The 27,296-nt window shown below is 41.0% G+C and overlaps 1 non-coding gene across 1 annotated transcript; it reads left to right on the top strand.

The window, feature by feature from the left end:
- The first annotated feature begins 24,849 nt into the window (after positions 1–24,849).
- Positions 24,850–24,922, top strand: trnak-cuu (transfer RNA lysine (anticodon CUU)). Its single transcript has one exon. It is a non-coding gene; the product is annotated as a tRNA-Lys (tRNA).
- The last annotated feature ends 2,374 nt before the right edge of the window (positions 24,923–27,296 follow it).

The raw sequence follows: 27,296 nt of genomic DNA, 5'->3' as shown, positions 1-27,296 counted from the left end.
AGCGAAGTGATGCGGTGATTACCATTAGGAATTGAGCACTGAGCAGAACAATACATGCTTTATCTCCTGCGCTACGTTCCTGGCTGTCGCGGCGTCAGCAATCGCAAGCAACAAACGAACAAAGTTTTCTTGTCATGACTGTACAGTCAGTGATGGACTACACAGGGATGAAATGTATAGATAAGCAATTTTAGCCGGATTTGAGGTCAGATTGTTTTTTCTATATGATCTGATCTGTAGATACCAGCCAGTAAAGTACGCTGCACTGTCGTGGCATTTACTATTTTCTTGCTTGATGTCAGTCAAACCATGGCAATCAAACGCCCACAGACGATGATGACGCTGCCGGTGTGAACGCAGGGCGACGAGCAATCAGCGATTTGTGCGACGAAAGTTGAAAAAAATCACTGCCGGTCTGAGCCTAGGGTAAAAGGTCAACTCTTCAGACCGCAATACATTTCTGCTGTGCTTTAGGCCTTTCCAGGTGAGCTCGAGCTCAGAGGAGGTGAAAGAGTTTATTGAAAACCGTTCCTGAGCTCAAACTCCTGTGATATTAAGTGATTGTATTCCATGAAGTGCTTGAATAGAAAATGTTTCACTGTAGATGGTTGAGATTTGCTGTAATTCGTGGCAGAGCTTCATCACACCTGTTGTTTTCAGGTTTACAGTGGTAAATATTAATGATGTTTTCTTTATATACCCAGAGAACAAGACCGGAACTGACCGGTACATTCTTTACACTGTTTTAATGACGTGGTATGAAGCTCAGAGCTACTGCAGGCAGCACCACACTGACCTGGCCAGCACAGTGGATCAAACTGAGTATTCAACTGTAATGGGAAGGATCACTACTAATACTTGGTTTGGTCTGCACAGAAACTCATGGAGGTGGTCAGACCAGACTAACGTGTCCACCATTCCATGGGCTTCTGGGTGTCCTATCAATTACTGGTCGAATGGAAATTATGGTTTTTTACGTAACGGATTTGTAGCTGATAATGCAACAAATTTAAATGTGATGCCTTTCTACTGTTACAGAGGTGAGATAAAACTCTTTTATATTTATTATACTTCTATAATGTATGTGTAAGATGAAAACATATATTTGTAATCTTTTCTGTGTTCAGTAATCACGGGACAGCAGCAGATTATCAGGGTGAAGATTCAGTCGGATCAGAACGTGAACGATCCAGCAGTGAAGACATTAATCCTGGAGAAGGTCGGTCTCATCCTCCATTATTTTCTACTGCAGTATTAAATCTGTACTGGATCCAGTTTCTCTAGTAGTTCTTATATTTCATGATTAAGTAATAAAGGTTCTTTATATTCTGTTCTTCAGATGAAGGAGAAACTGAAGGACCTTGGGATGGCAGAGGACATCGTGATGAAATGGAGAGAGCAGCCAGGTGGAGAGGTGTTTAAGAAGATGAAAGGAAATACTACTGTGGAATATAAGTGCAGGAAAGACTAAACGTGATTGTCTCCAGTGCTGGAGCTTATGATGGTTTATTAAGGAACTAAGGGTTTTTAGATTTGGTTTTGTGTGTTTTTAGTAATTTAATCTTGCAGGGGTGGAGCAGCGGTCCATTACACTAGCTCACCATCACTGAGATCGAATCTCTGGGTTAGAATTATAGTAATGCTATTAAAAAAGAATAAAACCTCTTTTATTTATCATATATACACATGAACAGTAGAGTTAGTGTGGAAGCTATTTACAGTGTGGCTATTTGTTTTTTAATAATTGTACTGTGCTCCTGGAGCTGAGAGGGTTAAGGGCCCAGCAGTGGCTGCATGGCAAAGCCTGAAGTCACCCTACAGCACAGCATTTAATTAAAACAACCGACTAATTAACCAGTTATATTTATACTTTTACAGCATTTTCATTTATCTTTTATTACTTCTTTATTTTAAAGATATTTATCCATTGAAATTTGCTTCTGTTATATCTATTCTTGATGTATTTATTGTGCTGTAATCTGTACAGTGTCCTTGGGTACCTTAAAAAAGCACTTGTTAATGGAATTATATATATATATATGTATATATATCTAAGTTGAAATGAAGCTGTTACGGGGAGTGGGTAGAGACGGTGGACCCAAGTGAAGAGTATTTAATGTGTGTGTGTATTTATTTATGATTATAATAAAAATAAGGCGTGTAACTTACCAACCAGTATAAATATATGACTTTATTGGTATTTAATGGTTTAATAATAACAGGGGCAGTAGTGAGAATAAGTGTTGTGCGGTTCGGCTTATGCCGGATTCGAACCGCTAAACTCTAGTGTTATAGCGCAGTGGCTTATCAACACGCCACTGAACCGGACATGGAGAAAAGTGAAGAAACCGCTACAAAAGGCGGTGAGAAAATAAAGGCATGAAACGACAAACAAAAGAGACGCCGACAACGCGTGCTCAAACAAAGGAAAGTTTTTCAAAACAAAAACAAAACACACCTCAAACTCTCACATTCCCGTGGAGAAATACTCTGATTCTCTTTCAAAAATGCGATGTGCTAGTGTGACAATACTAAAAAACTAATTTAAAAACAAAGGAGAGTTGAGCTTCCTCCTCATACAGCTCAACCTCCCTTTTCTTTTGATTTCTTCTCGGCTATTTTCTTTTCTACTCTGTGCTTTCCTTTTCTGTTCTTTTCTTTTGTTTTCTGTTCTTTCCCTTTCTTTCATTTTTCTGTCGTTTCACTTTTTTCTTTTCTTTCCTTTTTCTCTATTTTCTTTTCTTTTCTATTTTACATATACCCACCTTACCGTTCGCACTGAGTTAACGGCGCGACGCTGGCTACTGTCTGACACCGGGTTTAAATGCAATGCCGGTTGGCGCTGATTGCCGCTGAGGATTCTGGGGATTGGCGTTCTGATGCTCCGATCCACCAGCTCTTCCCCTGCACCGCCCAGGCCTCCTGCTGGCGGCTGACTGCACTGGCGGGACCCTTACAGTACCTCCCCCTCTAGGGGCGGCTCCCGACATCCCCTGTCACACCGGAATTCCCGGATTAATTCCAGATCCAGGATCTGGCGCGCCGGGACCCATGTTCACTCCTCAGAACCATATCCCTCCTAGTCCACTAAATACGGGGTGCTACGCCTGACCTGGCAAGAGTCCAACAAATGGCGGACCGTGTACACCAGAGCGGCATCTACAATGTGTGGTCCAGGATGAGCAGTGGCCGGTGCTGGGGCACCACATACAAATGGCCTGAGGTGTGATACATGGAAGGTGGGGTGGACCCTCATGCTTGGTGGCAGGCGCAGGTGATACGTTATCGGATTGATGCGCCGTTCCACCTTGAAGGGCCCCACAAAGCGGGGCACCAGTTTGCGGGACTCCACCCAGAGTGGCAGGTCACGGGTGGAGAGCCAGACACGCTGGCCAATGCAGAAGGTCGGGGCGTCACGCCGCTTGCAATCTGCAACCCGTTTCCTGGCTGCAGTGACCGCTTGCAGGGATGCCTGTGCCTTCCAGAATATATGTTTCCATGGCAGTACATTTGGGGGAGGATAGTGCGAACAATCGTCCTCTTGGTGGTGTGGTGCCAGGGAGGAGAGTGATGGCACAGTCATAAGCCCTGTGGGGAGGAAGATCTTGGGCCTTGGCATAGCTAAACACCTCTCTGAGATCCCAGTAGACACTGGAAACCTGAGAAAGGTTCAGTATTTGAGACACACGGGGCTCTGATGCCTCAGGGACTGGCCCAGGAGGCCCCACACAGGTCCCCTGACATTTAGGGGCCCCATGTATATATCGACCATGTAGCCCAATCAATACGGGGGTTGTGGAGCTTGAGCCATCGGTATCCCAGCACCAACTGCAAGTGGGGGGCCTGTGTCAGGTATAGTTCTACCAGCTCAACATGGGGCCCCACCTGCATAGCCAGGGGTTGGGTACGTTGGATGACTAAGCCAGAACCCACAGCTAACCATCGATGGCAAGAATCGGCTGTGGGAGTTCCAGTGGCTCTACCGGTAGTCCAAGGGACAAGGCAAGAGAGGAATCTATAAAGCTGCCGGTGGCCAGAGAGTCCACGAATGCCCGTAATTCAGTGCGCTTTTGAGAACCCCAGGACAGGGTGACAGGGAGAAGAAGGCCAGAAGTGGGGGAAGTTGTACGGTCTTGACCCGACCCCCCTGATCGGGGTAGACCCTTCCGTTTCCCGACTTAGGCAAGTGGGCAACCTGTCTCAAACCGGGCGAGGGGTGGACGGCCCGTGAGCTGGGCAGACGGGTGCCTCCTAGCTGCATGGGCTCCGGTACCTCTTGTGGGGGCAGCGACTGCTCAGGAGAACCCTGCCAGGAGTGGCCAGGGGCGCGGGCGCTTCTTGCCTGTTCCCGTGCTCTTTGACGCGTGCGGTCGTTCAGGCGGATGCACACCTCATAGAGCGTGGACAGGGTAGAGGGCAGGTCCCGAGTGGCCAGCTCATCTTTGATCCTGCCACTGAGCTCCCACTGAAATATCGCTAACAAGGCTTCCTCGTTCCACCCACTTTCCAAAGTGCGGAATTCAATGACATAGTCCGCTACTGAGCATGCCCCCTGTGTTCCAATAGGCGAGGCCCAGTCTCCTTTCCACCAACAGGCTGGTAGAAGGTTTGGCGTAGCGTGTCGGTAAACGCCTGGCTGCTAGCACAGTCTGGGGAGCTCTGTTCACAAAGGGCGGTGGCCCAAGCCACCTTTGATCGCTCGGTAGGGAACCGGGACGGCTGCTGCTCAAACACGAGTGAGCACTGCAGCAGGAACATCCTGCAACCTCCTGTTCAATAAACTATGCAAAGTACAGAGGGTCTTTTGTGCTTAATTTCTTATTTTTAAGACATGATTAATTCTACAATATAAATACTGAATATTGTGCAGGACAATACTTTTAGGTAAAGCTAAACTTTCCTGAATAAGTAATGGCTAGTCATATGGATTAGTTAATAGATATGTATAATTATTAAATAGATTAATATTATCCACTTTTTTAAAGTAATTATTTAGTATTTCAGAGATGTTCAATTTGAGTAATATCTACCCAAACAAACTGAGTGCAAATTGTTACCTGACTTTTTTGAGTAGATTCTATATGTGTTTTTTTACAGTGTGTAAAATCAACTCATAAAAAACTCATTTAAAGTTCTTGTTGCTGACATAGCCAATCAATCTTCCTTTGATAAAAAGAAAAACTAGTATGTTTAAGCTGATTGCTATTTACCGACCGCCTGGTCCTTTTATTTATTCATTCATTTTTATTATTAATGTATTTATCCTTAAGCTACCCTAACCTTATAATTTCAATAATTGAAAGACCTTTACTACGGACATTAGGCCTCTGAAATTCTCCTCTGGAGTTACAGCTCCTGGGTCTTGTCCTACATTTCCTAAGCCTTTCATCTTTGGTTTATAACATGTTACCAGGATAAAGACAAACATACACCAGTTTTGATAGGGGGTGATACTCAAAGTGGATTAGACTGAGACATTCTTACAGCCTCTTTAAAGCAGTTTCATCAACCAACCCTTCCTCTCACCCCACACCTCGGTCATGTTAATCTAACTTTTTACTACACCAGAATTGTTCACATCTGGAGTTTTTGTGTATTCCTCAGAGACAATCTACAAATGTGAAGATCTCCCCTGAGGATCAAGAGGCACCAAGATTCCTGGTGTTTAAGTATGGATGTTTCACACTTTCACTTTCAGGAGTCAGACAGCAGGCACGCTTGGTTCGTGATTATAATAGCTTTATTATAATGCACAATAGTTACACATACAATAAGTAATAATTTCCAACCTAAATCTACCTGCAAAGCGTATATACACCCTGGACTAAGCAATCATCACCCACCTCTCATCAGCTCTGGCAGGAGATCAACTTAACCCAGAAATGCTGGGCGTTTGTGCATTTCAGCTTCCCAATTTCGCGAGGAATGCTTCTGCAAAAGAGTCAGGGTCACAACCGAGACCACACCATATCAAGGTTGATCTATTCCAGATCTCGATAAGGCTGCGTTCTTTGCGTACCACCCAGCATCCAGGGCCATAAGGGCCCCATGCATTTGGAGGTTACTTATGTCATCAAAAATACCTACTCCAGGTTTTGAACATATCTTTACATTTGGACTATGTGTGACTATGTGTTAGAAGCTATTTACACCTACCACAAACACACACACACATGCAATTGCTCTGGTTTACATATGTTCTGTTAATTCTTATTCTTTTCAGGGTATAACCTTAAACCCAAGCTATAGCGTTAGAAATTATTCCACGCATTATTATCCCTAATGAATATCCAGCCTCTTATTCTAAACTTTATCTGTATGACATGCTCATATCTTGTATGAATTATTACATTTTTGTTATTTACCTAATGAACAGTGTGTTTGTTGTAATGGACCTGTAATTGTAGTAATGTATGCTAAGCTGTTGAACATATCTGATATTTAAATTCAGTCTTGATAATAAGAGCAAACTTGTATTGGAGTGTATCAAGGATTGACGTGTATAATTGAAAGCGTTTCCTTCAAGAAACCAAGTTAGAATGTTAATTTTGAGGATGTATCTGTGGCGCCATATATTGACCACTAATGATTTAATTCCTTGGTGGACAATTTTGTCACGTGCCCCAATGGGGTTTCATTGCTCATTGGTTACATCCACCCAAAACCACACCACCCACGTTCCTTAAAAAGGGGCGGTAAGTCTGTTTTCCAGTCAGAGGGTAAGTTTTTGAGCAAGCAGAAACCAAGAAACAGACAAGGCACAAAAGAAGAAGGAAAATAAGTTGCCTGCTTGCTTCTTGAACAGCTCTCTGAAATCACAGTCTCAATTCACTGATCGGTTCAGTGCTGTTCTAAACCATCTTGGAAAAGTTACGTTCATAGAACCCAAGTGGTGGAATGAGCTACCCTTGTCAAACCAAACATCTGAGTATCTTGCTGTCTTCAAAGGCGATTAAAAACCTTCATAACCTCTTTACTAAACACTTCAGCTGACATGTACTTACTTACCAACACTTTTATTCATTTCTTGCAAAAAATTGGTTCTAACATGGTTTTAACAGCAGATTTGTGTTCTTGGACTGTTGTTCTACTTAAACTAGAGTAAGGTAATGTTCACTATGGAAGTTCTTCTACAAGTCGCTCTGGATAAGAGCGTCTGCTAAATGCTGAAAATGTAAATGTAGTAAACGGGTCAAGTTTAGCTTTAACATCTGAAACTCTGTCGTTTGCCAAGATAGAAGTTTTTAAACTACGATCTGAATTTGGTTGCGTAGACAAAACTCAACCTCTTCACTTGAAGCACTTAAAGTGTGGGTCTTCCCGCCGACCTCTGTGCTCCAACCCAGAGAAGAGAAGGAAACCGTCTGCTTAGAAGCCGGTCAACGTTCAACACTCAAGGTTCAACGTTCTGTGTCGTAGAAGTCTTTGAAAGCATTGGAGCTTTTAAACCGGTCTCAACAGACAGAGATTAAGCTTTGAGCTCTACAAGCCTACAAGAGGTAGACTCATTTTTTTCTATGATCCATAAAGGGCTTGGTTCGGTTGCTTTCTTTAAAACGTACATCTATTATTGATTGATAACAGGCATCTCAACTAGGTCTCAGTGTTTCATGATCCCACCAAGGTTTATTTCAGTTTAAGTTAAGTAATTGATTATTAGCTTTTAAGTATATAATTATATATAATTAATTGCTAACATATATTCCAACATTTAACACTACAGCACGTCTCGAGTTTTCAGCTACTTCCAGTCATTCAAGGCTAATTCTTTATAAATTTTTCCTCCCAATCTAGTCGTATTCAATTCCCTGATGGTATTTCACTTCTAGTGCTTCTACCCTCACTCCTGACTGAGAAAGATTGTAACTATCACATGTGCAGTACCGACCTGTTACCTGATTGGACAGTCACGCACCTACAGTATATCCCCCGTCTCTGTGCAACACCATCGAACAGCCAGCAGAGGTCATAATTGCAGCAGTTATAATGAACTTCCTCCCTTAAACGAGCCAATCATTATGTAGGCGCCCAGCCAGCCATTAGCAGAGTTGAGATTCAAACTCACAACCTTGAGTTGCCAGGTCTGGTGGGCAAACATGCTTTACCGCTGCACCACTCGAGCGCCGTCACGTCAAGTTTTAATTCATCACATAATCACCCGCTTACCTTCACATTCACTCGCTTACATACATTTACAGCAGCCAATGCATCTACTGGTATGTTTGTGAAAGGTAAATATTCATTTACTGGACAAAATGAACCATAAACAGATTAATATTGGGATGATTTGTTCCACTGTAGTGACCTGATATGTTAATAAGAAATATTCTAATATTCTAATTATTGTTAATAAATTCAGTTTATGACTCCTGTCACGTCACTATTTCATTATTTTCACGACATCAAGATTAACATCATACATAAGATGAACATTTTAGATTTATCAAGTGTCCATATTTTAAAGGAAAAGGGGGAGAATAATTACTTACAGTTATTAAAATGATTTTAAATCATGAAAATCATAGAAATAGATCAAACATTTCAAATATTCTCAGCTAGATGACAAACTACAGTGAATAGACACAGAGAGCAGCTTGTTTGTTTACAGGAGGACAGTGGTACCCAATAGGTGGATCTTTGTACTTGAGTCGATCTGGTATTGTGTAGAGCAGTGGTAGCTCAGCAGTTACGATACTGAACTAGTGATCAGAAGTTGCGCCCTAAGCAAGGCCCTTAACCCTCAACTGCTTGTACTGTATACAGTATAAAACATCTGCTAAATGCCATAAATAGTAACTTGATTGTAGCTAATATGCATAATAAACATTAATAAATTAAAAGAATTAAATTAAACTTAAAATAAAAAACATTTTACATTTTGTACTTTGCACTGCATCATCTTTAATCTTGTGGAACACCTCTCCTTGCTCCTTCCACTTCAGCTTGATGTTCTGTTCCATCCCACGTTTCTTCAGTTTCTGCAGGATCTGAAGAACAAGATGATGTTGTTAGTAACTTGTAAAATGCAGGATGATGAATCTGATAGTAGAAGAACTGAATCCAGCAGCCTGAGGATCAGAGCTTGATGGACACTGAGGTTCCTGCTGCTGGAATGAGGAGGAACCTTGTAGAGAATGAGACCCACCTTCTGCAGGAGTGCTGCCTTCACTGCAGGATCGTTCATGTTCTGATCCGACTGAACCTTCAACCTCAGGATCTGGATCTGACCTGTTATAACTGTTCACACACACAAACAAAACCAAATCAAACTGATATTATTAAAAACAATTCAAATTAATCTAAATATACGACTAAAAAAGTAAGTAAACTTTATTTGTTTAGCACTTTTCTAAAGCCTAGCTACAAAGTGCTTTACAATAAAATAAAGATTCTTCTTTAAAAAAAAGTGGACTTGGAGAGTCTGATTTCGGGAAAGAGGGGCTATTCTGTAGTCTAGGTGAACGTACAGTATGTGCTGTACACGCTGTATGTTCTTTTTTGCTTCAATTTGACCCTCAGACCAAGGACAATACCTGACAACAAATCTTAAAAGTCTAATATAAAAACACCACTGTGATTTAGAAGATGGATAAATGACAGAACAAAGCACCAGGTTATGTATGACCTAGGACTTTAAAAGCTAGCAGCTCAATGCTTAGACACAAATACACCAAGAGACACGGTTTGAACTGTTTTAACTGTTGTTAAAAACAGCAGTAGGGTCATAACCCTGCCCATTTCATCTTGGACAGTTAGAATGACTGTGGACTGACAGACGCAATTCTTTTAATCAGTCCGGCTCAAAGCATCCTTGACTGTCGATTAAACAGCTGCTTTATACATGTCAGAGAACCAAGTTTTCTCCAGTGTTGTTTTTGCCAGTTAGACTGTCACCCACATCAGCAAAGACAACAAATATTCAGAGGAACCCTCAGTTTCGGGGACAGTGGGGATAAAGTATGTGATTTTTGTGATTTAAATACACACAATAGGTGGGAGGACACTTCACACCGGCTTGAAAACAACTTGAACTCACCTCCGTGACAGAAGAAGGGTTTGAGGTCTGAGCACTGAGCATCAGCAGCCTGAAAATTAGATAAATAACCACAATCTTCATATGATAGCACATTATCAGGTTGTCCAGGCATCCAGGTGATGTTGGTCGGGTTGGTCTGATCTAACCACTTCCAGGTGACCCTGGACAGACCAATCCAAGTGTCTGTGTCCACCAAGTCAGCTATAATATACTGTTCAATTGGATCTCTTGCGCTGGCCAGGTCAGTGTGATACAGTCTGCAGTAGCTCTGAGCTTCATACCAGGATTTACTGTCATCTATGTAAATGTACCTGCTGGTCTCAGTGTTCCTCTCTGTGAAACACATCAAAACATTGCAACCTGTTTTACCCTGACATGAGAGACCCCTGTTCCATATAGTTAAAGACATAACAGAACTTTCTTCACCACCGGATTAAATTCTCGTTTCTTTAACTAATAAACTGCAGTAACCAAAATGATTTGCTGTTGTTCATAAATAAATAAAAATCATAAATAATCAAATTTTAATTAGTATTGTGGGAAAACCTGATGGTGAAGAAACTATTACATCATAGATGATAACAAGTCCACTTACCATCATAGCACACAAAGGGAAATGACCAATCACAGGGATAATCAGCCCAAAAACCAATATACTGCAAACTGCACTCTTCTATATTACCACCATTGTTCGGCTCACCAGAATCCCAGTATGTGATGTTTCCTAGAGACTCGTTTCCGTAGGACCAGCACCAGTCATGTAATTCTTTATACACTCCAAACCAGGCATCAGAAGTGAACTGGTGTATCTGAGCTTCAGCTTGTAGTCTAACCATGTCAGCATCATTGTGGATGGTAGCCAGGTCGATGTGATGAGCTCTACAGTAGGTCTGAGCGTCACTCCATGTTTTATTCTGCTGGATCAGATAGTATTTATGATGGACGAGGGGGTTGGCAGGGGTGAGTGCTGTTGATAAAATTAAGTAGTTTATCAATTCATGTATCCATCCAAAACTCATTTAATAAATCTATTATTCATCGCCATCGTTTATTTATTTACCCAGAATTCAGTTCATAGATTTATTAACCACTCTATTCAACCAGCTTTTATACATTTATTCATTTAGTCATTCATCACAGACACCATCCATACAGCTATCACTCAGTATGGACTTTATTCAGTCATTTATACATAAACTAACATCCATTCATCTAATCATCCATCCATTTATCCAACCATCCATTCATTTATATTTACATTTTACATTTTCAGCATTTAGCAGATGCTGTTGTACCTATCTGGTGTTTAGATCTGTCTTGTTATAGTTTGTATTTAGAACGAACTGTTATGATGAGCTGGTGGCGCCATCTGTTGACCAAGGTGGTTGATCCCCAGGGTGGGCAAAAGGAAAGGTATCCAACTTCGCCACATGCTCCCAGAAGGGCGCCATTGCTCATTGGTTACATCCACCTAAAACCATACATCCCACACACTTTAAAAAAGAGGGGGAACCATTTTTCCTCTTGGATGTCTTTGAAGATCTCAGATCACTGAGTGTTGTTCCAAACATCACTTGGAGGACTTCGTTCGTAGTAAAGTGGTAAAATTTAGTGCGCTGGTCGCCTCTACTTGACACAACTGTCAGCATCTAAAGTTCTGCAACTGGCCAAGGTAGAGTTTGAGCTTACAATCCATATTCGGTTGCACATGCAGAACTCAACCTCTTTACTTGAAGCATCATGTGAGTCCTACCACAGACCTATGCGGTCCAACCAAGAGGAGAGAAGGAAGCCGTCTGCTAAGAACAAAAAGTTCAACATTCTGTGTCGTAAAACTTAACCTGGGACAGAGGAGGAAAAACGTAAACCTAACTCCCTCTGTTGAGACCAGTTCTGATTTGAAGTAACCTGTGAAGGGCTTGTCTCTGTTGCTTTGTTTATGACGTATGTTAATTGGATTTCCTAATCCCATCCAGGTTAAGGCCATTGACACATTGCACAAGGAGGGCAAGACACAAAAGGTCATTGCTAAAGAGGCTGGCTGTTCACAGAGCTCTGTGTCCAAGCACATTAATAGAGAGGCGAAGGGAAGGAAAATGTGGTAGAAAAAAAAGTGTACAAGCAATAGGGATAACCGCACCCTGGAGGGGATTGTGAAACAAAACCCATTCAAAAATGTGGGGGAGATTCACAAAGAGTGGACTGCAGCTGGAGTCAGTGCTTCAAGAACCACCACGCACAGACGTATGCAAGACATGGGTTTCAGCTGTGCAGTGCCATATACTTATGGACTCCATGCCACGCCGCATTGCTGCTGTAATCCAGGCGGAAGGAGCCCCAACTAAGTATTGAGTGCTGTACATGCTCATACTTTTCATCTTCATACTTTTCAGTTGGCCAGCATTTCTAAAAATCCTTTTTTTGTTTTGGTCTTAAATAATATTCTAATTTTCTGAGATACTGAATTTGGGGTTTTCATTAGTTGTCAGTTCTAATCATCAACATTAAAAGAAATAAACATTTGAAATATATCAGTCTGTGTGTAATGAATGAATGTAATATACAAGTTTCACTTTTTGAATGGAATTACTGAAATAAATCAACTTCTTCATGATATTCTAATTTTATGACCAGCACCAGTAGACATGTATATACTCAGTCTTTAGTGATCACCCGTTGTCCACGAATGCTGGAATTATAGAGCCTAATGGCTCTGGGGACGAATGACCTTTTTAATCTGTCCGTGGAGCAGCTCAGTGACAGCAGTCTGTCTATAAACATACTCCTCTGTTTTATAATAACAGTGTGCAGGGGGTGGTTCACATTTTTCATGATGGAGTGAAGTTTGCTTAGTGTCCTTCTTTCAGCCACAGTCACCAGAGATTCCAGTTCAACGCCGACCACTGCCCCAGCACGGCTGATCAGTTTGTCCAGCCGTGCTTCGTCCTTCTTCTTAATACTGCCACCCCAGCACAGCACAGCATAGAAAAGGACACTGGCAACCACAGACTGATAAAACATGTGGAGAAGTTTCCTGCAAATGTTAAAGGACCTCAGCCTTCTTAGGAAGTAGAGCCGGCTCTGTCCCTTCCTGTACAGGATGTCTGTGTTAGCTGACCAGTCCAGTTTGTCATCCAGATGCACCTCTAGGAATTTGTAGGTCTTGACCACCTCCACATCACTCCCCTCGATTGACATTGGCTGTGAGGGTTGCCTTGACCTACAAAAGTCCACTACCATCTCCTTTGTCTTGGATGCTTTTACTTCATCAGAAAGCGACTGATCTGTTATGAATTCGGTTGTCCTGGTAATTTCCTCTTAAAAATGCCAGTGGTGCCCCATTTTTACTTATCAAGTCACTTTATTCATTTATCTCTCAAACTCCATTTGTACTGTAACAAACTGGTGTACCAGCACCTGCATCCCATCTACACATAATCAGCACACCATAAAAGAACCTGTTCCGCAGTTCCATGCCCTTTGTTCGTGGTGTTTCCTAGTATTCTATAGTAATTAAAGTACTAAAGTACTGAACTGAACACTATTTCTGTTACAGGAATGATGGATTTAGGAGCTTATATTATCTGACTAGATGGTAAAGACGTTCAGAATTCTGGTTTAACACTGCCTTCTACTGAAAGCACAAACACCCAATGAAAGGGACCTTTGGGAACACGTACCATAACATTCCAAAACTATTGAGCCAGGTCACCAAGAAACCCTTATCCTTTCTCAGTTGTCCTAGGTCTCCCCAGCTCAAAGAATGTAACAAGACATTTTCTGGACAAATGACACACTCATTAGATGGTTGAAGAACTGCAATGACAAGTGTCTCCAGTTCCAGTGTGGTTCATGTCTGTGAGATATCTCACAATGGATGTCAGCTCATCATGTATGTAAACTCAATCCCAGCAAGACAGAGATGTTACTCATTCCCAGAGATCAATCTCCAACCCAGGACCTAGTCATCTTTCTTGATGACTCCCAGCTGACCTTCTCTCCTCATGTAGCCAACATGACAAGGTTGTGCCAGTTCCTCCTCTACAACATCAGGAGGATTCGGTCATTTCTGTCCATGGAAGCTACTCAGATTCTTGTGCAGTAACTTGTAATCTCATGGCTGGACGACTGCAACTCCCTCCTGGCTGGTGCTCCTATGTCCACTAATAAACCCTTGCAGCTTATTCAAAATGCAGTTGCTCATCTGGTTTTTAACCAACCTAAACACTGCCACATCACCACACTGCTGCCACATCATCACCCCACTGCTGCTTCATCATAACCCCACTACTGCCACATCACCCCACTGCTGCCACATCACCCCACTACTGCCACATCATCACCCCACTACTGCCACATCATCACCCCACTACTGCCACATCATCACCCCACTGCTGCCACATCACCCCACTACTGCCACATCACCCCACTGCTGCCACATCATCACCCCACTGTTGCCACATCACCCCACTGCTGCCACATCATCGCCCCACTGCTGCCTCATCATCACCCCACTGCTGCCACATAATCAACCCACTGCTGCCTCATCATCACCCCACTGCTGCAACATCATCACCCCACTGCTGCCTCATCATCGCCCCACTGCTGCCACATCATCACCCCACAGGTGCCTCATCATCACCTCACTGCTGCCACATCACCCCACTGCTGCCACATCATCGCCCCACTGCTGCCTCATCCTCACCCCACTGCTGCCACATCATCACCCTACTGCTAACACATCATCACCCTACTGCTGCCACATCATCACCCCACTGCTGCGTTCTCTTCACTGGCTTCCTGTAGCTGCAACCATTCAGTTTAAAACACTGATGTTTGTCTACAAAGCCAAAAATGGACCAGCCTCAAGCTACCTTCAAGATCTAATCAAACCCCGCTCTGTACCACACAACCTCCTAGCCTTTAGTCTTGCATTACTTGATCATCCACCCAGGACTAGAGGAAGACGAGCATCAACATCAAGGCTCTTCTCTGAATCAGCACCCAAGTGTTGGAACAAACTTCCTCTGTCTGTTCGAATAAACTTCTCCCAACATTCATTGGTCCAATCCAAATTCTACCATGTATCACTAGGGTTACTTAGGGCAACTTCAACTTCCATCTCAGTAGAGAATATCCACTTCATTCCACGTCTGTCTTATCACAGCAATGGTTCCTGGCCCCCTGCAAGAAGCTGTCCTCAAAGACCTACCTTCCCCTACCTTCTTAATAAATAGGGTTCCCACCTATGGAGTCACACCATTGCCAATCTGATTGCAGAGCTCCTAGTGATGAAAGAAGACCAGCTAGAGAGGTGTTTGGCACCTCAGAAAGGGTGTTAATAAATACATTATGCTATTTATGAATTAATTCATTAAGTCATTCATTCAGTCATCAAAAAATGTGACATAAGTACTGTAATATATGTTTAAACAGCAGTAGAAATAATCATTCATTCATTTGTGTGTGTAGTGCCGGTATGAGTGAATGAATGATGGTGCTTACATTTTCCCAGAGTGGAAAATTACTTACCTATGACAAACAAGAGGACCAGCATCTTCAGTGGAAACCTAAAGAACAAATATTCACCCCATCATCTAACACTGTATTTCCTCTGTGTAATTATACTGATGTAATAAAAGTTTTCCTAATAGTTTAATATAATCTAAAGATTGGCAACTGATTTAGGTGAAGTTTGAAAGAACATAAAGTATTAATACTTACTAAGCAGTAAAATGATTCGTCCACTACAGAAGATGAAGCTTTCAGTCTCCTCAGAGCTTCTTTAAAACACTGATCTGCTGCTGAGCATTAAATACCATTTATTACCTAAAATCTACTCCTCACCTCATCATCACATGATTAAATGCTTCTCCAAACGTTCTCTGTGGCCGGCCCAGACAGATTTGAATTCTGATTTTCATTCTCAATGTCCCTAGCAGACTGAGGCCCGTTGCTGAGGTAATGGGTAAAGGGGCGGGAGTGTCTTCTAGGAAAGAAAAACAAGCTTTTAAACATTTTACTAACATCAAGTAAATTATCTACATTTTTTACAAACTGCATTTCCAGAAGAGTTGGGACAATTGGTAAAGCTCAGTAAAGAGAAGAACCTGTGATTTGTTACAACTTTGTAGTTTGTAAATAGGCCACTTAAGCAGGGTGGTTCCTTTCAAAACTTCGTCCTTGTAGTGTTCATAAAGTTGCTCATCGGTGGTCTAGAATCTATACGTTTTACCCAGCCTTTCAATGCTAGTGTATACATAATATGCTTTCAACTTTATAGGAGCAGTTTACAGAAGATCCTTTTCTGTGTCAGCATGGCATAGTCCATGAAGACATGGCCCATGTAGCCTGCGCAGATCCCTGGTTTCCATACAAGTCCTTTTCAAACAAAACAACCAGGATGGAAATGAGTAGAGCAACAAACCCAGGTCACCTGCTACAGAGACGCAAAGGAAAATACCAGAATCTCATGTCCTGCAGCTCCAGACCCTCTGCTTTGCCTAGTCAGTAGACCGTTGAAAAGCTCAGTGGTTTAGGTACTGGACTATTAATCAGAAGGTTGCCGGTTCAAGCCCCGCCACCACCAAGTTGCCACTGTTTGGTCCCTGAGCAAAGCCCTTAACCCTCAATTGCTCAAAATCGTGTTTAGTCATACAGTAATTGTAAGTCGTTTTGGATAAAAGCGTCTGCTAAATGCTGAAAATGTAAATGTATGACCCTGAAGGTGTGTTGTGGTATCTGGCACCAGGATGTCAGCAGCAGATCCTTTAACTCCTGTAAGCTGTGAGGTGGAGCCTCCATGAATCAGACTTGTTTGTCCAGCACGTCCCACAGCTGCTCGATTGGATTGAGATCTGGGGAATCTGGAGGTCGAGTCAACACCTCAAACTGGTTGTTGTGCTTCTCAAACCGTTCCTAAAGCATTTTGTGGCAGGGTTCATCATCCTGCTGAAAGAGAACACAGATATCAGGGAAGCGTCTTCATGAAAGGGAGAACATGGTCTGTAACAATGCTTAGGTAGGAGCTACGTGTCAGAGTAACATCCACATAAATGGCAGGACCCAAGGTTTCCCACCAGAACGTTGACAAAGCATCACACTGCCTCCGCCGGCTCGTCTTTTTTGCATCCTGGTGCAGTGTGTCCCCCAGGTAAGAGATGCACACGCCCCGGGCCGTGATTCATCAGACCGGGCCACCTTCTTCTATTGCTCCGTGGTCCAGTTCCGATGCTCACGTGCCCATTGTTGGTGCTTTTGGCGGTGGACAGGGGTCAGCATGGGCACCCTGACTGATCTGCAGCTATGCTGCCCTGTATGCAACAAACTGTGCTGCTCTGTGTATTCTGACACCTTTCTATCGGAACCAGCATGAACTTCTTCAATAGTTTGAGCTACAGGAGCTCGTCTGTTGGATCTGACCACGTGCATCAATGAGCCTCGGCCGCCCATTACCCTGTCACCGGTTTACCACTGTTCCTTCCTTGGAGCACTTTTGATAGGTATTGACCACTGCAGACCGGGACACACCCCACAAGTGCTGCAGTTTTGGAGATGCTCTGACCGAGTTGTCTAGCCATCACAATTTGGCCCTCAGATCCTCAAGGTCACCCATTTTTCCTGCTTCTAACATCAACTTTGAGGATAAAATGTTCACTTGCCGCATAATATACAACCCCCCCCCCTCCCCCCCCCCCCCCCCAGATAATCAGTGTTATTCACTTCACCTGTCAGTGCTCAGAATGTTATACCTGCTCCAGGAAGGCAGAAGGTCCAAATGGGATTCCTGGAAAGGCTGTGCAGGTCAGCTGGCAGAGGTATTCACTGGCTGTTGTTACAAAATGCTTCAAGACTGTAACTATTGTCCCCATACCATGACCTCAACGACTTTTGTCCCTCATTAGTATGCATACCGTGCCAGGCGCTCCACTGAAGATGCAATCTCGTCAGCTCTTCACATCACACTATCCCACCTTGAGCATGTTAACACATATGTCTGAATGCTTTTCATCGACTACAGTGCAGCATTCAATACAATAATCCCTCAAAAACTTATCTCCAAGTTTCAGGACCTGGACCTCAGTCAATTCTTATGGATCCTTAACCAACCACCCCCAGTTGTTCAGACAAGGAACACACCACCCCTGTCCACTCATACTGAACACTGGTGCTCCTCAGGGCTGTGTACTGAGTCCACTCTTGTACTCTCTCAGGAGGTACAGTGCATGACGATGTGGTGTTCAAACGACAGCCTTGTTCTTAACACCTTCAAACCACGGAGGTTATCATGCTCCACCCATCATCAACAGTGACAGGGTAGAAAGACTACCCAGCTTTAAGTTCCTGGGTGTTCACGTAACTGAGGACCTATCCTGGTCCACCATGCAGTATTGAACGCATCCTTATCTACTGCATTTCAGCATGGTACACCAGCTGCACCACGGCAGAAAGACATCCTGCAGAGGGTCATCGACAGCGCCCAGAGAACCATCGGAACACAACTGCCATCTCTTCGACAGATATACAGTTCCCTCTGTCTCCGCAGAGCCACCACTATCTGCAATGACCAAACACACCCCTGCAACCAGCTGGACGACGTCTCAGGAGCATCAGGGCCCACACTGCCAGACTGAAGAACAGTTTCTTTCCCAGGGTGATAAACCTCCTTAATCAGACCTCAGAAACGTCATTCCAACTGACAGTAACAATCCTCGATAACTCACGGTCACTCTGAACAGTATACCATATGCATTATTACATCCTTATCTGCACATAGTATGTATAGTCGGTATATCTACGATTTTCCAGGCAACCCAATATCGCCTCCATATTTCCGTTTGCCGTTTTTTTTTGTTTCCGGACACGTTAGATTTGCTGTAGTACTAACTGCAACATTTCTAATGAGAAGAATGAAACTACTTTTGGTAAGGACTGCATGGTTCAAATATGAGCTCGGGTGCGACGTGTGCCATGAATTGAAGCTGTTGTTGGAAAGTACGCGCTTTGAACACCAGCGGATTCGTAAGCGCTGTCCGTGCCCTGTGCCTTGTGCGTTACATTCCATGCCAACGAAGAAGGAAAGAAAACTAGCGTAGCTTGCAGCTTTAAAGCTGAAATATCCTCCATAGAGGGTATATGTTTGCTCATTTCACCTCGTTTAAAAGAAGCCAACAGAAATGCATCCTGATCCGGAGCTGTATTTGGGTTACGACAGACCACCCTAAAAGAAAGCTAGTTCGGGTAAACCAGACGAGGAACCTTGTGAGTGCATTCAACTCAGTGTAATACGTCTTTTTGTAGTGCAGTAGTGTTCATCGTTCCATACTGGATAACATATTGTAAAACGCTTAACGTAAAAAGACTTAACGCAGCTTAATGTAACGTTACTAAAACAGCAAAAAGAACCAAAAGCTTCTTCATAAGTTACTTTACTGTACTGTACTGTTCATAAATACTCTCTACTGCTGAAATGAACAACTAATCCAAAATGAAAGTCATCACATTTTACGTTAAGTTTTTTCCTCCCATTTAAGATAAAGAATTAACTTTGCTTAATGTGTTGCAACAATGACATACAATGTAAATATATTTGTATATACACAGTTGAAACCAGACGATTACTAACACTGTAAAAACATGATGCAAAAGATATCGCAGAACTGGGCAGTCCAATCCTGGTCCTGGACATCTGCCACTCTGTAGAATTTTGTTCCATATTCTAGTTAAATAAGGCTCAGTGGACCCATGAATACATTATACTAGTCAGGTCAGTTTACAGGGTGGAACACTTAACCTCAGTTGGAGATGGTTGGTTTAATTTAAGTACTACATAATTCTGCAGGATAGAATGTTATATTGGGGTCAAGCCAAAATGATTAAAGACAACTTTACCTCCTAAACTCTGTCTATGCACCAGTGATATGCAATATTCATTACTTCATAGCTTTCATTTTTTTAATAAGCTACATTTAAAAGGTGTATGTTGCATCAGAACTGTAACTCTTCTTTTTAACAGAAACATTTAAGTAATGTACATTCATAATCCACATCTCATAACTTCAAACAACAAAATATGGATATTCTTATAATGAGAAAAACTGTATGTCAAATCATACATCAAATGAAACAGGAGACATTTTCTGTAAAATGATCAAATTTTAAGTTATTGCAGAGAATATTTGTTTATGATGAATCTGTAATTCAAAATAAATCGATTGAAAATTCATCAGTAGAGATTACTTATGAGCAGTAATAAGTGAGTGAAGTTTGGTGTTTCTTTGTCATTGTTTTACTATATTAAGCCACATTAAGCTTTTCTCGCGTTAAGCGTTTTAATTGAATGTCCCTTACATTGGTTGTTTCATCAGCGTAGCTTAACAGAAGTTTGCCAGCCACAAAATTTTACGTATTTACTTGGACTGTGTGGTACATGTGTGCAGTGATGAAGCCTTGACTCATCGATTTAATTTAGAACAAAATGTTTTTATCCTTCCGGCTGTAATCTGAGTCTTGCTATTAGACATAAGCTTATATTTGTCTTGTCTGTATTGACTGCTTGTGTGTAAAACTCTGTTTATCAGATTGCTGTGTGGCCTTATCTCAGACTGGCATGGAACACTCAGGAGCTGGAAGCATTCAACATAGCTCTGTCTCACAGTACCACTCTGTTCATACACAGTGGGAGGACCTTGCCCTGCTTGATCATGATTACACAAAGACAGGCATGGAAAAGGCTATGCAGGACCAGATGACCCAGTGTAGTTACTTGGGGTACTTCATGCTTCAGAACAATTCAGATTCCTTGCTCTACACTGGCTTAAAACTTGAAACATTTAACATCCTTGTTTTAACACTGGAAATGTTTGCCAGCAGTGCTTTCACAATGCCCATACAAGAACAAGTACTCATGACACTTATGACATTAAAACGGAACCGTGTGATAGGAGACCTGAGTAGGCAATTCTGTGTATCACAAGTCTTACGACCTCTTATTCCATGGCTTCCAAAGGAAACTATCCAGGCAACACTGTCAGCTGCATTTAAAAAGAAATTTCCAAATACTACATGCATTTTATACTGCAGTGAGAGCTTATTTCAAAAACCCAGAAACTTGGATTCAAGAGGAGAATCATATAGCCACTACTACTCACACAACACAGTAAAACATCTTGTAGCAATTGCCCCATGTGGACTTATCATGTTTATCTCTGCAGCCTATGGTGGGCGTTGCAGTGATAAATTTATAACCATGGACTCAGGAATTTTAGACTACTTGAATCCTGGAGATGAAGTAATGGCAGACCGGGGCTTTTTAATAAGAGATTTACTCTTTAAAAAGAAAGTCAAGTTAGTAATGCCATCATTCACTGAAAAAGGTGTTCAGCTAACTAAGGAACAGGTAACTGCCACTAGAAGAATTGCAAATGTTTCGAATTCATGTAGAAAGAGCAATTAGATGTTTGAAAGTATATAAAATACTGTCACAGGTTGTACCAATTACCATGGCTTCCAAAATAGACAAAATTCTGAGGGTATGTGCCGCCCTTGTGAATCTGAGGGATGAAGTTATTCGTGATTCTGAGTAATTTTACCTCCATGCAAGTAACACTAGTATGCCTACACTACATTAATAGTAAAAGCTAGAAAGCTGTGGTCATGCAAAGCACCAGGTCTGAAACTGATCTTTATTTATTCATTCATTTTGTTTTAACTATCTAGGGTGTATTTTGTACAGAATGTGCACCAAAGATGCACAAAGACTAACTGGAGGGGGGGGAAAAAATGTGATTTGTAAATATGTGTAGTATACTTCCATATCAGTATGTGAACATCTTAATTTCTATTCAGTATTGCATTTTATTTATAATGAACTGTTTACATTGAATTTAACTTGTGAATTGCATTGCTGGTTTCATAGTTAAAATATTTAAATCAAACCTTCTTGTGGTGGTATGTACTGGAACTTTTTTTGCAGAACTTGCAGTAAGTGCACTTTGCTCTCTTGCCTCAAATTCTATCTGAGCTGCTTGTATGTCATTAACCTCAATGAATGCTTGGTGGAATGTCTTGCATGCTTTACATATAAGCTCATCACTGTGAGTCTGGTGTGCCAGGAAAATGTTTTCATCAACTGTTTTTGTTTGTCTGCAAGACTGATCTGTTGGAGTGGCACTGTAACACTCCTCCAGTAAAGTAACCCTTACCAAAAAAAAAGTATACTTAAAGTTTATTTTCTTAAGTAAACTTAAGTAAAGTTGAAGTATATTTCCCAAGTATACTTTATGTAGAAAGTATACTAATATCAATGTACTGATAGTATACTGGTAAGTTTACTAATTCAATACTTCTTGGGACTAAATTGGCCCACTTTTTAGTTCATAAAAGTATACTTTTAAGTATACTTTAGGTGAAAGAGTAGTACATTTTGAGTGCACAACTAGTTTACATCCAAGTTTTATTTTGTACTACAACTATACTAAAAGTATACTTACATGTATACTGTTAGTTTACTCCTTATATACTTCTATTATACTTTTTAGTTTATGAAAGTACACTGTTAAGTATACTTTAAGTGTAAGGGTAGTAAACTTTAAGTCCACAACTAGTTTACATTTAGGTTTTATTTTGTACTGTTAATATACTAAAAGTAAGCTTATTTGTATACTGTTCGTTTACTCGTTATATACTTCTATCCCACTTTTTAGTTTATGAAAGTACACTTTTAAGTATTACTGTATACTTAAAAGTGTACTTTCATAAACTAAAAAGTGGGATAGAAGTATATAACGAGTAAATGAACAGTATACAAATAAGCTTACTTTTGAACTTAACATAATAATTAGTTTACTACTTATATATGTTTTTAAGTATACAACTGTTTCAATTTAGTTTCCATTTTTTACACTAATATACCTTTAACTGTACTTTAAGTAGACTTACCAGAGGATTACATACATAAAAATAAACAAGACATACTCATGATTAAGAACATATTTCTTTATAAATTTAAATTTAACAAATAAATATAACAAATAACACTGGATGGCAAAATATGCCAAAATAAGAACATATCTCAAATTAACACCAGTTTGGGACAAGACAGAAACACAGTCTTGCAGCCTTTCTGGCTGCCCACAAGCAGGTTTTTGCCCTGTTAAATGGTCATCCAGAGGCAGAGGAACCACAAATCCAACCAAAAAGTGTTCAACAAAATGGAAAGAATGTTCTTTTCACACGGTCTTCTTTGCAGTGACTTGCTTTGTATAGCTTTCGTTGTTGCATTTTTTTCTTATGATGCGTCTCACTTCTTGGATGCTGATGTCAGGAAACTTTGACAGGGCATGGCCTGGGACACAGAAACAAAACCAAAAAACATTACTTTCTATCACCCTACGATCAACATCCTGAGTTAACATAATAAAACAGTCAAAGCAGCATGTCTCTACACGCAATGTGAAATTCAGTTTCATCAGGCAAGTATCTGAACACTAATGCAATTGGCTAAATTACTACGTTTACCTACAAATAACTGAAAATGTCCTTTAAATGTTTTCCTTCACATAAATTAAAGTTCATTTTTAGGTTCTTTTTTTCCCTTTTGTTTGCAGCAATAATGTTTTTTGCCACATTCACAAACATAAACTGATGATCGCAGATTACACTTTTAAGAGAGATTTAACTCAACATTGAATCAGTAATTTAACTAAATCATGGTAACTTCCAAAATGAAACATTCCAGTCATTTTGTTAAAAACTATACAAACGTGTAGAAATTTATTTTAGAATAAAATTTAATTTTATTTAAATGCAGTTGCCTATTATAGCATCAAGTTTTGTGTTATCAAGTTGTGGCTTTGATTCCACGTCTTTATGTGCCCCTAATTGTCTCCCTGTCAAGCTTGAATGAGATAGTGTTTCCCTGCCATAGACAAGCACAGCAAGGTCCCCGATGTAGACTGACGGATTCGTAGTCCGCAGAGAGTGAAGCTTTCGTCGAGGGACTTTGACATCAGAGCCTGGCAAAAGAAAGGCCTGCAGAACAATTGAGTGATCAGTTAGTTTGCAATTGGTCATACATCGTTATTACACACCAAAGTAATGATAAAATAACAACATATTCTCTGAGAAATCTATGCAGTATGTAAACCCAGCTGCCACTTTATTAGGTACACCTCCTTGTACCTCATTGTCCATTTTATCAGCAGTAGTGACCATATAGGACCACTTTGTAGTTCTACAATTACAGACTGTAGTTCATCTGTTTCTCTGTATACTGTTAGACCCTTTCACCCTTCATGGTTCTTCAGTGGCCAGGACCCCCACAATGCAATAGGGGGTGCAAAATGCTACTGTGCCACGCAGGGGACAACCTGATGAAGACACTACACTCTGGGTACGTACCATATCATCAGACACTGCTGGAGTAGAAACGCATCCAGAAACTGGTGAGTTTAAAGATGTTTTGGGTGTTGACCAGGTGGATGCAGGAGTTGAGGGTTGAAATGCAAGTTTTTCAGTTACTTCTTTTAAATTTGTAACTACCACAGGAAGCTCTGTTAAGAAAATGAACATATAAATCATTATAAGACAATGGTGAAAGTTTAATTTCCAAACATCAGGATATTCACTTTAAAAAAAGAAATAACCATTCAAAAGCTAAGGCAAGTGTAAAGCTCCTTTACAAGTTTGATGTTGATTTATTTTGCTACATTGTGATGTTGCATACAAATGGGGTACTGGTTTAATTTAATTACTTCAAATTAAAAATATCACCTCTCAAGGCATCTAGTATCTCTTTAGGGTTGCCTTACACAGCCTGGCTAGCTCAGTCGGTAGAGCATGAGACTCTTAATCTCAGGGTCGTGGGTTCGAGCCCCACGTTGGGCGCTAAACGTTTCAAGAATTTCCTTCGGGATAAATAAAGTATCTATCTATCTTCTTTCAGCCTCTTGTTCTCCCTTTTAAGCTCCTTTATTTTCTGCTGCGCCTTACTCCAGTTCCTAGGCAGCAAGTCCTCATCTGATGAGTCCTCTTTTTCTGTAGATGACTACACCAAAAGAAAATCATCATCATTTTCACTAGTGTATAATTATAAAGTCATTAGGGAGTGTTGTGTTTAGAATGAGCCTTTAAGCATATATAGTGATGGGATGCAATGCTGTATTGTATGCATAAGATCTATTCTACAGACATTCAGCTCTCTGGCTTTAAATAGGTTTGGATCCAATAATAGGAACGGCTCATCTTCCAACAATGTAGCACCATTACATTATTACAGTAACATTATCAGTATATTTTTGAATAAAATAAATAAATGGCGTGACGTTGTGCATCACGTGACATTGGTAAGATGCCGTGTATAGTATGTCTGAAGTTCAGTGTATACTGAACATTCACATTTCTAAAAGATCCTACTGCTTTAACGGTCCAGCAGTGTGTACTGTACTAAATCGGGGTGACAACCGTTACACCCCTATTACACACTGCTCCTTTAAACACATAATTTAAACTCCAAACTGTGTAAATACTTAAATAATTTACCTCTAAAGATGCTTGCTTTGCCATCAACTCCTTCTTCAGGTCTTCAATTATTTGGTCTGCTGCCTCTTTTGAAGTACTGGATGCCTTTTTGCTATTTTGCTGTAAAAAAAAAAACATTTTAAGTTTTTCAATAGTAGGGGTGTGCAAATCTGCAGCCTCAATAGCAGCTCATCTTTCAGTTCAGTTCAAATCTCTCATCACATCAGCATCACGTCTAACATCTACTCTGATGTTCTGTTTGTATCTTTCTCTCCTGATATCTCCTCACCTCCATCTCCTCCACTCTGTTCTTCACTTACTGCCTGTCTGGGTTTAAACGTTGTTGGATTGACATAAGGGAAAAGATGGCATTTAATTCTACTATTCCTTAACTGTATAAATGTAATTACCTGTTTTACTGGTCTTTCATTCGCCTCTTCTACATCCCTCATCCACCTGCTGTTTGGCTTGGTCTTCCTCTTGAGTGACTGGTTCCAGATGTCCACACCCTTTATGAATTCCTCTCTCTTGTGGCAAAGGTCACTGTAGTTGTCTGTGTGAAAAAGTTTTGTGTACACTGAGCAAAATAAAATGCCAAATGGGTCATCAAACTATGTGTGATCTCTGCACTCTCCCTAACATACTCATTGGTGGCAACATAACACACTACACTTCCCTGCAAACACAGTTATGATGTGACAAAGTAACAATCTATTGTTTAATGCCAACAATGTTGAAATGCAATTTCTCAGAAAGTTCTCTTGGTACGTATGACGAATTCTAGAAGGTTATGACAGCGTACTGACAGCATTACCACTGCGTTCTCTGTGTAACAACGCAGTGGTAATGCTGTCAGTATGCTGTCATAACCTTCTAGAATTCGTCATACGTACCATTGTATCTGCATGGAACTCTAAATTGCCAGTAAGTTGTCATAATACCATATGATATTGTGACAACCTAGTTCAGACAATATAAAAAAGCACCACCTTTTGACAAAATTGTAGCAACATTCGTTTCGTGCACTGGTCAATTTTGAGACTTAGGATTGTTTTGCTTCTATAACATGGATTCTTTCAGACTATGTGAAAGAAAACGTCTAAAGCACACATTTAAGTGTTTATTTTACTACACTTTATCTACTTTGTCTTCTCTCATACACTGAAATCTCTACTTTAGTAGCACTTACACACAACATAACTTTCCAGTTTTATTCTTATTTTTACTGTGAAGGTTTTTAAAGAAAGCTTTGCTCAGGGTGAAACTCTTAAACTAGCATACCTCACCCAGGACTATGTGACACTACATTAGTGACCTCCACATAGAAAACTGGTTAGTAAATATGAATTTGCTGTCCTTACAAATAATAAAACGTCAATTGGCCAACAGTAACGCACTATGTTGGATATGTAACGTATATTATGAAGATACGTCTGATAATGTTTAACTTGTACGAGCGTTTCTAAAAGTCTGTTTCTCACAGTCTATACTTGACCGGAATTTTCAAACATTATGGCGCCAAAAGTCTCTGTAAAGGCTGAGTAATATGGAAGCCAAACGTAGCAAAAGTGATGCGTTTTAAAACTAAAACGTAATGTCGACGTAGCCAAATTCAAACAGAGAACTTAGAAAGTTACTTACCACTGAGCATTAACACCTTAGCAGGAAAAAAGGCTGGACCATCTTTCTTTTTTTTGCCTTTGTCCCACTTTACATTTATCCATCCATCTTCATCATCTAG

This window comes from Trichomycterus rosablanca, chromosome 1 (genome assembly GCF_030014385.1).
Source record: "Trichomycterus rosablanca isolate fTriRos1 chromosome 1, fTriRos1.hap1, whole genome shotgun sequence".
Taxonomy (NCBI): Eukaryota; Metazoa; Chordata; class Actinopteri; order Siluriformes; family Trichomycteridae; genus Trichomycterus; species Trichomycterus rosablanca.
Note: the sequence above shows the minus strand (reverse complement) of the source record. Positions and strands in the feature narration are given on the sequence as shown.